We start from the raw sequence: 14,994 nt of genomic DNA on the forward strand, positions 1-14,994 counted from the left end.
ACCTGTACTTGGGAGAAAAGCAATTTAGTGCCATCCATTGCCACAGGCCCCATACCACGAGTACTAGCTTGTAAGACCTATAGGGTGTCCTGCATCCTCTATACATTAATCTATGTGGAAGTAACAATCCATAGGACAGGGGACATCTCAATTTGATGCTTTAACTAAATCCTGCCATGGACTAGTGCCCAGCATTTCTCAAGCGCCGAGAAGTTGTTGTTTTGTGGCAAAACGCCGCAAGCAGCTATATCTCAGGCAGATATGCAAATGATTAGAGTTGTGGCGTGATTAGATGAACAATCTTATTACCTAAGGCCCAAAAAGTGGTTTCCCCCTTGGCCTATAAAAAGGCTCTCAGGGGCTCCTTGTGTGTAGTGACCTCTTTTTCCGCTTGTGTAGAACTGGTTGACCACTAGACGCCTCTATGATGCAATCGAAGATTTTGGCCTAGCTCACAGATTGAGGGGTACATTGTTGGAATGTGAGAAGCTGGATGGTCGTATCAATAAATTGCCCACCACCTGCGCTGTTCTGATCAGACTGCTAGGTGTTGAGACCAGTGGATGCGAGGGCATGCATACAAACACGGCTCAGCACGCCCTCGACAAACCATCAGTAGAGAGGATCGTCTAACAAGCATGAGCAGCTCCAATTGTTTTGTGGTCCGCCATTCAGAGACAGGTAGCACCAATATTACAGGCCCCTATGTCTACTGAAACCATTTCCAGGCACTTGGCTGAAGTATTTTTGGCCTCACTGCACAAATTACATGTACTGCCTTTTACACCCACCATCTCCTCTGCTATAGAGTGGAACCGGGTTGTCTACAGAGATGAATCCAGGTTTAGTTTAGCTCCTGCCCCGTCCCATTGCAAACAGCCAGCAAGGGGGAAACAGGAGGAGGGAAGGGAGTGGGAGTTTAGCAGACACTGTGCTAAACTCCCATCCACCTCTTTTCTCTGGCAGCTCCCATAGGAGTCTATGGCCGCCTGCACACAGGTGGATTTGCATTGCGAAATCCCAAACTGGGGGTTGCCTCTAGATTCTGCAGCAAATCAGGACCATAGCATGCTATGACAATACGCGATTTGCTGCCCTCGATCGGAAATCAATTGCGATGTTCCACTCGCGGAGAAGAAATTTTGGCATGCCACAATTTTGTGCTGGCTACGCTAAGATGGCTTCCATTGAAGTTAATGGAAGCCGTTCATCACATGACCAGTCTGCAATCATCATTGCAGAATGGTCGCGGGAGCCGCGTCATCGTCATAGCTACAGCACTGCATCATCTCTACTGCGCATATGAGCTGGTATGCCAGCCGGCACATCCGCAGCAGAGAAGAGAAGATGCCGGACAGGTACGCTGGGATCGCCTCCAGGTACTGGGTCAGATCCCGCTGTGCGATCCATGTGTAAGCGGCCTATGGGAGCTGCCACTGTATTCCGGGCGGCAGGAATGCGAACCGTATGCGCTATCTTCGCCAGCAGTTTTACGCCGCGGGAATATGCCCATCTGCACTAATGCATTGGAAAACAATGCATCAGATGAGCAGCGTTTATCGGCTGAGCATGACCACTGACCTTTTCCTTGCCGTGTCTGTGTGTGCCGTCCTATACTCCATGTGGATGCCGAGGGGAGAGGCCAGCGGTTGCAGGCTCAGCAGTGGCTGGGTGAGTGGAATGCTTGTAGGAATGCTGGTCGACCAGGGGCCAATTACTACTGAGGATGATGTTGTGGTCACTATTACTACTGGGACCACTATGGGGGTCGCTATTACTACTGTGGTCACTATTACTACTGGGGTCACTATGAGGGGTTGCTATCACTACTGAGACCACAACGAGGGTCCCTATCACTACTGGGGCCACTATGGGGGGTCACTTTAATTATTGGAGCCACTCTGATTCCTGGAGTCCCTATGGAGGACACTATCACTACTTGCTCCACTAAGGGGGTCACTCTTAATACTGAAGTCACTTACTACTTGGGTCAATATTATTACTGGGGTCACTATGGGGGTCACTTACTACTGGGGCTACTATGGGGGACACTATTACTACTGGGGCCACTCTGATTACTGTAGTCCCTTACTACTGGGGCTACTATGGGGGACACTATTATTACTGGAGTGCCTATGGAAACCACTCCTGTTACTGGAACCACTCTGGTTACTGTGGTTGCTTACTACTGGGGTCACTGTTACCACTGGGGTCACTATGGGGGTCACTATCACTGCTGGGTCCACTATGGGGGTCACTCTTATTACTGGAGTCACTTGCTACTGGGGCCACTATTATAACTGGGGTCACTATGTGGTTCACTGTTAGTACTATGGCAACCATGGGGTTACTATCACTACTGGGGCCACTATGGGAACCCTATTACTACTGAGATCACTATTACTACTGCGGCCAATATGAGGGTCACTATTACTATACTGTCTTACAATTACAATCGTCCCTTTGAAGACACCCATAAGGCTTATGTGGCCCTCGGTGAAAATGTGTTTGACGTCCTTGATCTAGAGGCTTAGTTACAGCACCATACGCAGAATATCATACAGAATCTGTATGCCTCCATGCCTGCCTATATCACATCTTGTATCCAGGCTAGAGGGGGTACAATAGGGTACTAGAACCTCCATGCCCGCCCGTACCCCATCTTGTATTCAGGCTAGAGAGGGTACAACAGGGTACTACAGCCTCGATGCCCACCCGTATCCCATCTTGTATCCAGGCTAGAGGAGGCACAACAGGGTACTAGAGCCTCCATGCCCGCCCGTATCACATCTTACATACAAGCTAAAGGCGGTACAACAGGGTACTAGAACCTCCATGCCCACCTGTATCACACCTTGTATCCAAGCTAGAGGCAGTACAGCAGGGTACTAGAGCCTCCGTGCCCACTCGTATCACATCTTGTATCCAAGCTAGAGGAAGTACAACAGGGTACCAGAGCCTCTGTGCCCACCCGTATCACATCTTGTATCCAAGCTAGAGGTGGTACAACAGGGTACTAGGCCCTTCATGCCTACTCAAATCCCATCTTATATCCAAGCTAGAGGTGGTACAACAGGGTACTACAGCCTCCATGCCCCCCCGTATCCCATCTTGTATCCAAGCTAGAGGTGGTACAACAGGGTACTACAGCCTCCATGCCCCCCCGTATCCCATCTTGTATCCAAGCTAAAGGAGGTACAACAGGGTACTAGAGCCTCCATGCCTGCCTGTATCACATCTTGTATCCAGGCTAGAGGAGGTACAACAGGTTACTAGAGCCTCCATGCCTGCTCGTATCACATCTTACATACAAGCTAGAGGCGGTACAACAGGGTACTAGAGCCTCTATGCCCACCTGTATCACACCTTGTATCCAAGCTAGAGGCAGCACAGCAAGGTACTAGAGCCTCCATGCCCACTCGTATCACATCTTGTATCCAAGCTAGAGGCCGTACAACAGGATACCAGAGCCTCCGTGCTCACCAGTATCATATCGTGTATCCAAGCTAGAGGTGGTACAACAGGGTACTAGACCCTCCATGCCCACCCGTATCACATCTTGTATCAAGGCTAGAGAGGGTACAACAGGGTACTAGAACTTCCATGTCCGCCCGTATCCCATCTTACATACAAGCTAGAGAAGGTACAACAGGTTACTAGAGCCTCCATGCCGGTCCGTATCACTTCTTGTATCCAGGCTAGAGGAGGTACAACAGGTTACTAGAGCCTCCATGCCCGCCCATATCACATCTTACATACAAGCTAGAGAAGGTACAACAGGTTACTAGAGCCTCCATGCCCACCTGTATCACACCATGTATCCAAGCTAGAGGCAGTACAGCAAGGTACTAGAGCCTCCATGCCCACCCATATCACATCTTACATACAAGCTAGAGGCGGTACGTCAGGATACTAGAGCCTCCATGCCCACCTGTATCACACCTTGTATCCAAGCTAGAGGCAGTACAACAGGACACCAGAGCCTCCGTGCCCACCAGTATCATATCGTGTATCCAAGCTAGAGGAAGTACAACAGGGTACTAGACCCTCCATGCCCACCCGTATCACATCTTGTATCCAGGCTAGAGAGGGTACAACAGGGTACTAGACCCTCCATGCCCACCCATATCACATCTTGTATCTAGGCTACAGAGGGTACAACAGGGTACTAGAGCCTCCATGCCCACCCATATCACATCTTATATCCAGGCTAGAGAGGGTACAACAGGGTACTAGACCCTCCATGCCCACCCATATCACATCTTGTATCTAGGCTACAGAGGGTACAACAGGGTACTAGAGCCTCCATGCCCACCCATATCACATCTTATATCCAGGCTAGAGAGGGTACAACAGGGTACTAGACCCTCCATGCCCGCCCGTATCACATCTTGTATCCAGGCTAGAGAGGGTACAACAGGGTAATAGAGCCTCCCTACAAGGGGTCAGTTCTCCTTTTGCTCTGACACTGCACTCACTTCTATCAGTGTTCCAATCACACATATAAAGTTACATTACATTCCCACAGCTCCTGCTGGGTGATGGAGGTTGACAATAAGTATACATAGAGCCTCCCTATAAGCCACAAGCACTGGGCGCTCACAGCCCATCCATGCTCCCACAGCATCTGCGGGCACTGCGGCTCCTCCCCCGGGCACCGGGAGCCCCTCACCCTGGTGACGGTAGAGGCGGGGGCAGTGGGCGGCCTCCTGCGGGCACACTCCTCCTCTTCCCTCACATCACACGGACACTCCGTGCCTGCCTCGCCCGGCTCCTGTGCGGTGGCAGCAGGAAGTGGCGGTTCTCAGGTAACGCGGAGGGCGGGAGGCGGCCGGCTCTGCCATGTTATGTTCCGAGCGGTGGGCATGGGGCTGGCAGGGGGGCGGCGGGGGTAATGCACTCATCCCATTGTGTGCACATATACACTGGGTATATAGAGTCTGCAGCGCTGCCTTCTGGAAGCTTCTCCCGCTGCCCTCAGTGCACGGATGGAGATTGCCCTTGGGATGTGGTCCTTGCTATGGGGAGGGAAGGGCATCACATGGCACATGCCCTCTTATACTACAGCACCATTGTAAGCAGGAAAGCTGGGTGGATTGTGGGTATTAAATGGGCTTGGTGGTCATCCAGCTGATTCATCACTATGGGCCAATGCATGATGCTGCAGAAAGTGCTGGAGGGGCAATGCATGGCCATGCTGATGCCCCCGGCGAGAGCCTGCATGCTGGTCCAGGGCTGCCTCCATCCTGCTGGGAGGAGATGCAATGCATACAGCAGATCTTATGTGGATATATACATTCTGCATGTGAATATACAATATATTGCATGCATAAGTGTGTGTGCGTGTGTGTGTGTGTATATATATATATATATATATATATATATATAATATATATACTATGATGGTAATTGTTCAATGCAAAGACAACCATGTGCAGTGTAAAAAAATGATAGATTATTATTATATATATATATTATACTGAGAATGGGTGACTTTGCATTGAACAATTACTATATATATATATATATACACACACACACATGCAATATGCTGTATATACAACCCGTTATCGGGCAAATCTATTACCATTACATGTGCATGTATTATAGATGTGTGTACTGCTCCAGAGGCGCTATCTTTTAAATTGTGTGTGTGTGTGTATATATGTATATATATATATATATATATATATATATATATACATACACACGCACATATAATGGTATTGGATTTGCCTGATAACTGTGAATATTTAATATATCGCAATATCACATTCCTCAGAATATATATCTGTACACTGTAATACATTTAATGCAAAGATATACGATTTGCAGTTTGCCAGCTAAGTGCATGACCTTTGGAAGTATTGCAGATGCAGCCTGCAATCATTACTTGTACTTTTTCATCTTCATATTTCATTGCCGTTTGTCACTTGTGACTATTTCCAGTCATTATCTAGTCATTATGCCACTGGATTACTTCCCCTCATCCTGCAGTTTATAACTTTAATTGGAGACAAATCTATAGGGAAATTATTTACAAGTTTCTATATTTAAAGGGCAAGTTCACCTTTACATGCAGAGTGTATCATGTATAGGTGCTGCGACCACCAGATAATACCAAGCAGCATGCTCTTTTTTTGTTAGCTTTGCATTGTTTGAGATGAATGGGACTGTAGCGTACTATTGAAATTCAGGCAGATCCCCTTAATCTTGGGGCCACCGCTGCAGGAGTGGCTGTCGGCTGAACAGTCTTTTGGCGAACAGCTGTCTCCTCCATAAGCAGGTATGTTTGCATCTGCTGAACACATTTATTGCCATAGTGAGAGGATCCTGTTGACATTGGCATATTTATAAATAGTAAATGATATATTGTGTATGTGTTATAAATGATACATTGTGTATGTGTTGTGACACATTGTGTATGTGTTATAAATGATACATTGTGTATGTGTTGTAAGTGACACATTGTGTATGTGTTGTAAGTGACACATTGTGTATGTGTTCTCTGGATGTAACGCTGCCTGGGGATAAGTATAAGGGCTCATTCACACAACCATTTCCGGTCTGTGTGAGACAGCAGAGACAGTGTTTGGCAGTGAGTGCACTGCATATGACCATGGGTATTATTGTATCTTGTCGCCACCAGAAGAATGGGTGGAGACAAGATACACACAAGAAAACGCCCCCAATTTGATTGGTTGCTCTGGAGAATGGCAGCCCATGATTTCCCCTCCTACCTCGTTTCACTCACCCCTCCTTAGACGTTTGGCTTGGCCATGGTCCCCTTCCCTGCTCCTGTGGCATGGTGATCCCGCTGAACAACCGCGATGCTGCTGTGAGTAGTGTGCCACTGTGGGCCCCCAACCTTCCACCTACCTGTGCTCACCTGCGGCCCGGCGGCTGTGCTCTCTATTGCCCCGGTCACTCACTCATAGGGTCCGCTATCCCTGTAATTCTGCCAGCGGTTCCGCTCCTGCTAGTTGCGCGGTTCTTCTGCCATGTCCCAATGGCACTTGGGGGATTCTACAGGCCAGCACTGTCAGGCTCGGTGCTCTCCTTCACTGCCTGTGCCGCCGCCGTCGCTCCCAGGGTTGCCGCTGTGGCCGCTGTCCTCCTCTGCCTCTGTACCTCTGGCCGCGCCGCTGCTCCCTGCCTCGTCGTTGTTTTCCTGGGGGGGCTACACACGCCCCCAGCTAATCAGAAGCTGGGGGCGTTACTACATAATTTGACAGCTCGTACCTTGTCACATGACCTTGTGTCTCATGCGCACGGTCATGCGCAGTGAGACTTTTTTAACTTAAATTTGCCACTCTCTTTCATAGTGGGGTTGCATATGAATCGCTGCCCATACACAGTGTATTGCATATGGACAGCGATTGCATACGTGCCCATATAAAAGTATAGCGCTAATGCTGCACGGGGCTCAGAAAACTAGAGCACTCTGCGATCTATTTTCTGTGCGTAGTGACACGCAGTGTTTACACACGAATGTTCACAGATCAATGAAGGTCCATTTACTTTCATTGCATGCATCGCACATGTAATACGCATTGAAATTATGCTCACGTGAGCCTGCCCTATGGCTGTTTTCATACGGCCGAGAAAATCGTGCAGATTTGTGCATTGTGAGATGCCGAACCCGACCCGTTCGTGTGAGCACGGCCTAATGGAATATGCTTTTACATGTGCGACAACATGAAGAATGCAGCTTCACTGTTATTCTGTTTCAATCTGGCTGCCACCCCAAGAGATCACCTCCGAAAGTGTTTGCATGCCGTATACTAATTAAGCTTAGGACCGTCTCAAGGACAAGTTTCTCACTGTTACATTTGAGCAGGCTGTGTAAACAGCAGCCTATATGAACGCAACATATTTTAGGACTACATGGGAGAAAGGGCGGGATGGGAACATGCATACAATAGCAGACACCAAAAACTAACCAGCCAGACGTCCATGCTAGCTCCAGTTGACCCAATCCTTATTAATGAACTAATACCTGTAGGCAGATGGAATTGCTAATCAATAAGTAGGTGCGAGGTATTGGTTAGCATTTTGGTCAGAATATGTAAGCTCACAAGCCCCATGTCAAGGGTGCTTCTTGTCTTGCAGGTCCCTACTCTAACAAGATGTGTACAACCACAACAAGGGAATTCTGCTTATTCGCTTGGCGACCGTCCCAATAGGGACGGCCCCACACTGGAACCTACGGGCCTGGCTCGCCATAGATGGTAATATGTAGGAACATAAGACAAGGGAAATGCAACATACACACACACTGAACAGGACAGATCACACTGAGTGTAGTCCACACATTCAGAACTCAATCCTGTTCCTACCTGAAGTCTGCTCACCTCACAGATGGAAGGGAACCCAACTAAGAACCTCATGCATGCTTAGATAAACAGGAGCTAGTTCAAACGTTCACACACTGAGAAAAGGGGAAGAGCATCAGACACCAATCAGACATAAAAGGAACAGGTTGTCAGACATCATCCACCTGACAATATATAGGACATCAGATGTCTGGAGGCCACACCTGATAAAAGAGAAGGGGCCACAAAACAATCAGACAGGTAGATTAGGTGTCCAGACCATCTTCAGGGAACGTGAGGAAACAACTCAAACAAGCAGCATCCATAGCACCAAGTGGGAAAGGAATACATGAAAAGTACCTTCCAGTAAGAGGGGCTGGTATTTATGTGCACAGACCAATGGTGATTGGCTGACTGGAGAACTCCACACCATGAGTCATCTCACACCTGTAGCATGGTGCTCCCGGAAACCCATAGTACTACAAGTCCCAGGAGTATTACGTGATACCAACCTATTCAACTAAAAAACTCGCTGAGTGATATCTGCAGCTTTTGTTCCATCTTTAAAGCACTTTTGCAGCATTGAGCGGTTGGCGCATGTACTGCGATTCCGTCTCAAGTCAGAAAGACGTTACATGCATGCGCCATTGTCAGTGCACCGCAAGCGCTGTGAAGGTGGAAAGCATAATGTCTGTAGCGGGCAGAGCTGGAGGCGTCACTCAGAGAGGCATTTTTTAGTTAAATATGCCAGGAGAGAGCCTGCACCACTTTCAGAGATGGACTGCCAATCGGATGGTCCACCGCTAATTAGCATAATGTGTGTAAACCTTTTCCAACGCAATTTCTCAGGATGGCAGCCAGGTTGAAGCAAAAAAAGGTACCGCTGTATTCCTCATGTTGTGGCACATGTAGAAGTGTATTCCTTTACCAGGCAAGAAATAAGGTGACAGACGATCTTTAAGGGTGCCTTCACACTTGCGAGAAAATCGTGTGATTTTTGCGCGATGCAAGAGTGAGTGAAAACGCAGAATTATGAAACCCATGCTTTTCAATGGTTTTATTCACATCTGCGGTTTTCACTCATGCGATGTGGCGAGATTTGTGATCGCAGCAGGTCCTATCTTTCTGCGTTTTGCTTTTTTTTATCCCCCATGTTTCCCCATGGAGCCTCCGTTTTAATGCATCGTAACGCAAACCTGCGATTTTCGTGCGAGGCGTTTTTAAGATTAGAAAGTCTTATTGTCTATTGCAAGAAAAATGTGCAATAAAATCATGCTCTGAAGAAATGTTTTTGCAAGAAAAAACATCGCTGATGCTCAGACATCTCATGTGCAAAATTGCGATATTGCCGCGCTTTTTGCGGCGATATGATTGCCAGTGTGAAGAATCCCAGCAGCTGTGATTTACTTAGAGGTGCCGCAGTGCAATCAAAATGGAAGAAGCTTTTAAAAATGTCTTCACCGTTCTGTGTTGCGGATTGTGCTGCCCCCTGCAGGCAGCCCTGTGGTCTAGGGTTGCATCATTTGGCGAAAGTGCTGTGTACGGGTAGTTTTTAAAGGGATTTGATGACATTAGGAAAAAGGATCTGCTTTTTCCCCCATAAATAGCCCACTAATGTTCAAGGGGTGAGTCTGCTTTCACAGCCCAATTCTTTCACTTCAATCCTGCTGAGCTGCAATACCACATACCGCCCGTGGACTAGGGTGGCGCTGTTTGTGCAAGAAAACTGCAATTTTTTAAAATCACATTGGCTATATTTATATGAGCAAGCCCAATGTAGGTCAGAGAAAATGTGACATGTAAATGCAATATTTTTAGCGAGAAAAACGTTCTTTTTGCATCAGGTGTACATGCAAATTTGATGTGCGTGAAAAAATTCGTAAGTGGTTCCAGTAGTAAAATATCTGAAAAACACACGTGCATGTAATGTGGTTTGTGTTTTTCTCATGTTCCCATAGAAAATAATGGGCGATTCAAGAATCACTGAAAAATAGTACACTTATCGGTCTAAGAGAAAAATCGCACGTGTGTATTAGGCCGTATTTACTCAGGAAAGTGCGAGATAAGTCCGAGAAAATGCGACCATTTTTCCTTCGATCTTTTGTGCGATTGTTATGCAAGTGGAACAAGAATCGCCCAAAAATAGGACAAGCTGCTATTTTCAAATCGTGGACTATCGGTCAGAGACAACATTCGTTTATGTGTATTAACCCATTAAAATCAATGGATTCTATTCACATTCGAATTCTGTCCATCTCGCAGTCGAACACAATTCGCACATGAAAATCAACCCTGTAAATACGGCCATAGAGCGATGTGCCAGTAAGCACCATGACCCCTCAATATTGTGTTCCAGAAATGCCTTAAAATAATGTAGGATTTCAGTAACCTTTAAACCGTTTTCACACGGCCGACCAGATCACGCGAGATTTGCGTGTTGCGAGATGCACAAATACAACCCCCATTATTTTGAATGGGGCCATACACATGAGCGTTTTTGGGGGTTTTTTTGCTTCACGGTGCAATAAGAAATCGTGGCATGTCCCGTCTTTGGGCGTTCCCTCAGAACGCCTCATACTGAGTTCAATGCAATGAGAGGTTTACCCATTGCCGAGGATCGCTACTTTCCTGAAGTGATGCGAGGTGTTTTTGTGTTAAAACCGCCTCACATTGGTGAGGACATCGCATGTTGGCGAGTGCGGAATCAGGCCGAGTCTCACAGCCCGATATCGCACTCCCCCGTGTGAAATTAGCCTTAGGACAAGTTCAGAGAAGACCTACCAAGATGGTGAGCAGTCTGCAAATCATGTCCTATGAGCAACAGAAATGTTTAGCTTGCCAAAAAGAAGGCTGAGAGGAGACTTAATAGCTGTCTACAAATATCTGAAGGGCTGTCACAGTGCAGAGGGATCAGCCCTATTCTCATTTGTACAAGGAAAGACTAGAAGCAATGGGATGAAACTGAAAGGGAGAAGACACAGATTAGATATTAGACAGTGAGGGTGATAAATGAGTGGAACAGGTTACCATGGGAGATGGTGAGTTCTCCTTCAATGGAAGTGTTCAGACAAAGGCTGGACAGACATCTGTCTGGGATGATTCAGTGATCCTGCACTGAGCAGGGGGTTGGACCCGATGACCCTGGAGGTCCCTTCCAACTCTACCATCCTATGGTTCTATGATACACGGGCGAGTGTGATATTGGGCTATACATCATCGGATTTGAATTGTGGATACCGCAGTTGGCATCGGCGCAGATATGTGGTAAAACGTGGACGTTGAGAGGCATGCATATTTTGAGAGTGGAGGAAAAAACGCAGCGTGCTCTATTTTACCGTGGATTCCGCACAGACTCACTCCATTGATGTCAATGTAGGCATCCAACCCGCAGCCCATCTGCAATTAATAATGCATATGGGTTGCATGTACCCGTGTCATTGCTAAGCGACAACATAAGAAATTTTTTAAAAACTGTATTGCGCATGACCCCCTGCGAGCTTCCGCAGTCATGTGCCATACAATTAATTACCATGCGCAGGGTCATCAGCCGGGCACACAGTCAGCCGCTACGGGCCCCTGGTTGTGTGAGCCCAGCCTAAGAGCTAATAGTCACTTACACCTAACAAATACCTGCAGCTCTGCACACTTTGATTCCCCTTCTAAAAAGAAAAATATTTTATTGCTGGGTCAATTCATGAACTAATGGGTGAGGTGGTTATATATTGATTCATTCATCTATTCCTTATGTAATGTATCTCTATGTAGGATATGCTTACGCCCATTGCATCGTCACTGGGATAGACTCTGTGTCTCTCGCCTTTTTGTAAATGAACAAATATGTCTAGTAGTGAATAGATTAATGGGCCGTTTGATCATCAAATCATCTTCACTTATTTATTTGTATTTTTTTATTAACTTTTAATTTGTTTTTTAATTATTCATTTCTCTCATAATATATTGATGCCCTGCGCTACACTTTTATGTTTATATATTTATGCCTACTTTTAGAACGTAGAATTTGGTCAAACTGTGTATTCTTCATGTTTTTAATGAGTGAATAGACATTTATTTTTTCCTTGTTCTGCTGACGCCCGCTCGTCTCATGAATTCAGACTCCCATGTATAACACTATGTAACACACTTTTTGTCCTTGGCAAGTGAGTGTTAATTCCTGCTTTCTTAAGTCTAAAAAGTTTAGAAAATGGCCATTATACCTTCCAAAGTTTGCTTCTATGCTCAGGAGAATGAGTTTTATATTTTGCATATCCCCATATACGTAAATGGGTAACAGATTTTTATAAACAGACAACATCTAGATCAAAAGTAATGTTTATTCATACTTCAAAACAAAGACAATATTTCGAAATGTGTGGTTTTTCTAATTTGCGATTGTACTGCACACCACTTTCCCGAATTAGTCCCCATATGTAGTCTTCCATCATGCTCTCATTGGACTGTCCTTGGTATCGGCGTTCAAGGGCCATCATATCTTGGTGAAAGCGTTTGCCGTGCTCCTCTGAGTATTCTCCCATGTTCCGCTTGAAGTGATCTAAGGGGGCATCAAGGATATGGAGTTTTAGACACATCCTAACACCCATCATGGTGTTTTGATTGGACCACAGGTGAAGAAGCTCATCAATAGCACTGAATTCCCCATAGAAGCGGACCAGAAAGGAAAATGCAGCTTGGAACAGCTTTGTGGCAGTAGGTAAGGTTTCCTTGGGAATCACAAGGCCCACAACTATTTGAAGCTAGTTGAAACTCTGGTTAAGAACTATAGCAAGATGGGTTGCAGGATGTCTCTAAAACTCCATATCCTTGATGCTCACTTGGATCACTTCAAGTGGAACATGGGAGAATACTCAGAGGAGCACGGCGAACGCTTCCACCAAGATATTAAGGCCTTTGAGCGTCAATACCAAGGACAGTCCAATGAGAGCATGATGGGAGACTATATGGGGACTAATTCAGGAAAGTGGTGTGCAGTACAATCGTAAATCTAGAAAAACCACACATTTCTAAATATTGTCTTTGTTTTGAAGTATAAATAAACATTACTTTTGATCTAGATGTTTTCTGTTTAGAAAAATACATTTTTTTTACCATTTACGTATATGGGGATATGCAAATTGTAAAACTCATTCTCCAGAGCACAGAAGCAAACTTTGGTAAGTATAATGGCTATTTTCTGTACTTTCTAGACATGGGGAAACAGGAAAACACAATGCCCAAGGACAGAAAAAAAGTTAAAATTTGTTACATAGTGTAATGCAGTGAATTCTGATGCTGCCAATGCTTCCAATTGATACCCTCTATACCCACATTTAAAACCGCCATGCACCGTTATTATATATTATTGCCCCATTTTTCTCATCTTTTTTTTACGTATTTATAATAAAAAGTTGTTTTTCAGTAGTAAACGCTGTGTTACAAATAATCATATGATCAGTTGTTCATATGCTTCAACTTGAGTAATCATCTGTTGCCACTGTACAAGGACTATGCTTACATAACGGAAAAAATAAGTTTGATTTATTTCTTTTTGTTGGTTTTTTTTTATACTAATTTTATTATGTTACTATTAGAGATGAGCGAACGTACTCGTCCGAGCTTGATACTCGTTCGAGTATTAGCGTGTTCGAGATGCTCGTTACTCGTGACGAGTACCACGCGATGTTCGAGTTACTTTCACTTTCATCTCTGAGACGTTAGCGCGCTTTTCTGGCCAATAGAAAGACAGGGAAGGCATTACAACTTCCCCCTGCGACGTTCAAGCCCTATACCACCCCCCTGCAGTGAGTGGCTGGCGAGATCAGGTGTCACCCGAGTATATAAATCGGCCCCTCCCGCGGCTCGCCACAGATGCATTCTGACATAGTTCAGGGAAAGTGCTGCTGATGCTGGAGCTGCTATAGGGAGAGTGTTAGGAGTGATTTTAGGCTTCAAGAACCCCAACGGTCCTTCTTAGGGCCACATCTGACCGTGTGCAGTACTGTTGAGGCTGCTTTTAGAAGTGTTGCGCAATTTTTTTTTTTTGTATATCGGCCGTGCAGAGCATTGCGTCCGCAGTCTGCAGTCATTGTACAGAGTATAGGGCCAGTACTGGTGAGGCAGGGAAAGAGATATTCAGGCTATATAGGCAGTGGGCTTTTCCAAAAAATTGGGGAAAAATACTATATTTGGGCTGCCTGTGACCGTCTTCAGTTTACTGCGTGTCTGCTGGGAGTAGTATCCCTAATTAATACGCAGCTAAGCGTTACAGCAGGCTTGCGCAAAATTGTTTCCTGGATCTGCTGTCTCTGTTACATGATCGCCGTCATCCCGCCAGAGGGAAACAGTATACATAATATTATACGCTGCCTACAGTATCTATCTGCTGGGGGTAGTAGTCCTAATTAATACGCAGCTAAGCGTTACAGCAGGCTTGCGCAAAATTGTTTCCTGGATCTGCTATCTGTTACATGATCGCCGTCATCCCGCCAGAGGGAAAGAGTATACATAATATTATACGCTGCCTACAGTATTTATCTGCTGGGGGTAGTAGTCCTAATTAATACGCAGCTAAGCGTTACAGCAGGCTTGCGCAAAATTGTTTCCTGGATCTGCTGTCTCTGTTACATGATCGCCGTCATCCCGCCAGAGGGAAACAGTATACATAATATTATACGCTGCCTACAGT

The 14,994-nt window shown here is 45.9% G+C and overlaps 1 protein-coding gene across 3 annotated transcripts in view; it reads left to right on the forward strand.

Annotated features, from left to right (window-relative positions):
- The first annotated feature begins 4,743 nt into the window (after positions 1-4,743).
- MACIR (macrophage immunometabolism regulator) overlaps positions 4,744-14,994 on the forward strand; it is a 28,436-nt gene continuing 18,185 nt past the window's right edge. The window contains exon 1 of one of the 3 annotated variants that reach the window (XM_066603035.1): positions 4,744-4,808. The gene's annotated coding sequence lies outside the window, so the exon portion shown is untranslated. Of the gene's footprint in view, positions 4,809-4,976; positions 5,075-8,160; positions 8,232-14,994 lie in introns of those variants that run through there. The other 2 variants (XM_066603037.1, XM_066603036.1) reach the window with 2 other exon arrangements.

This window comes from Eleutherodactylus coqui, chromosome 5, assembly GCF_035609145.1.
Source record: "Eleutherodactylus coqui strain aEleCoq1 chromosome 5, aEleCoq1.hap1, whole genome shotgun sequence".
In the NCBI taxonomy this organism is placed as follows: Eukaryota; Metazoa; Chordata; class Amphibia; order Anura; family Eleutherodactylidae; genus Eleutherodactylus; species Eleutherodactylus coqui.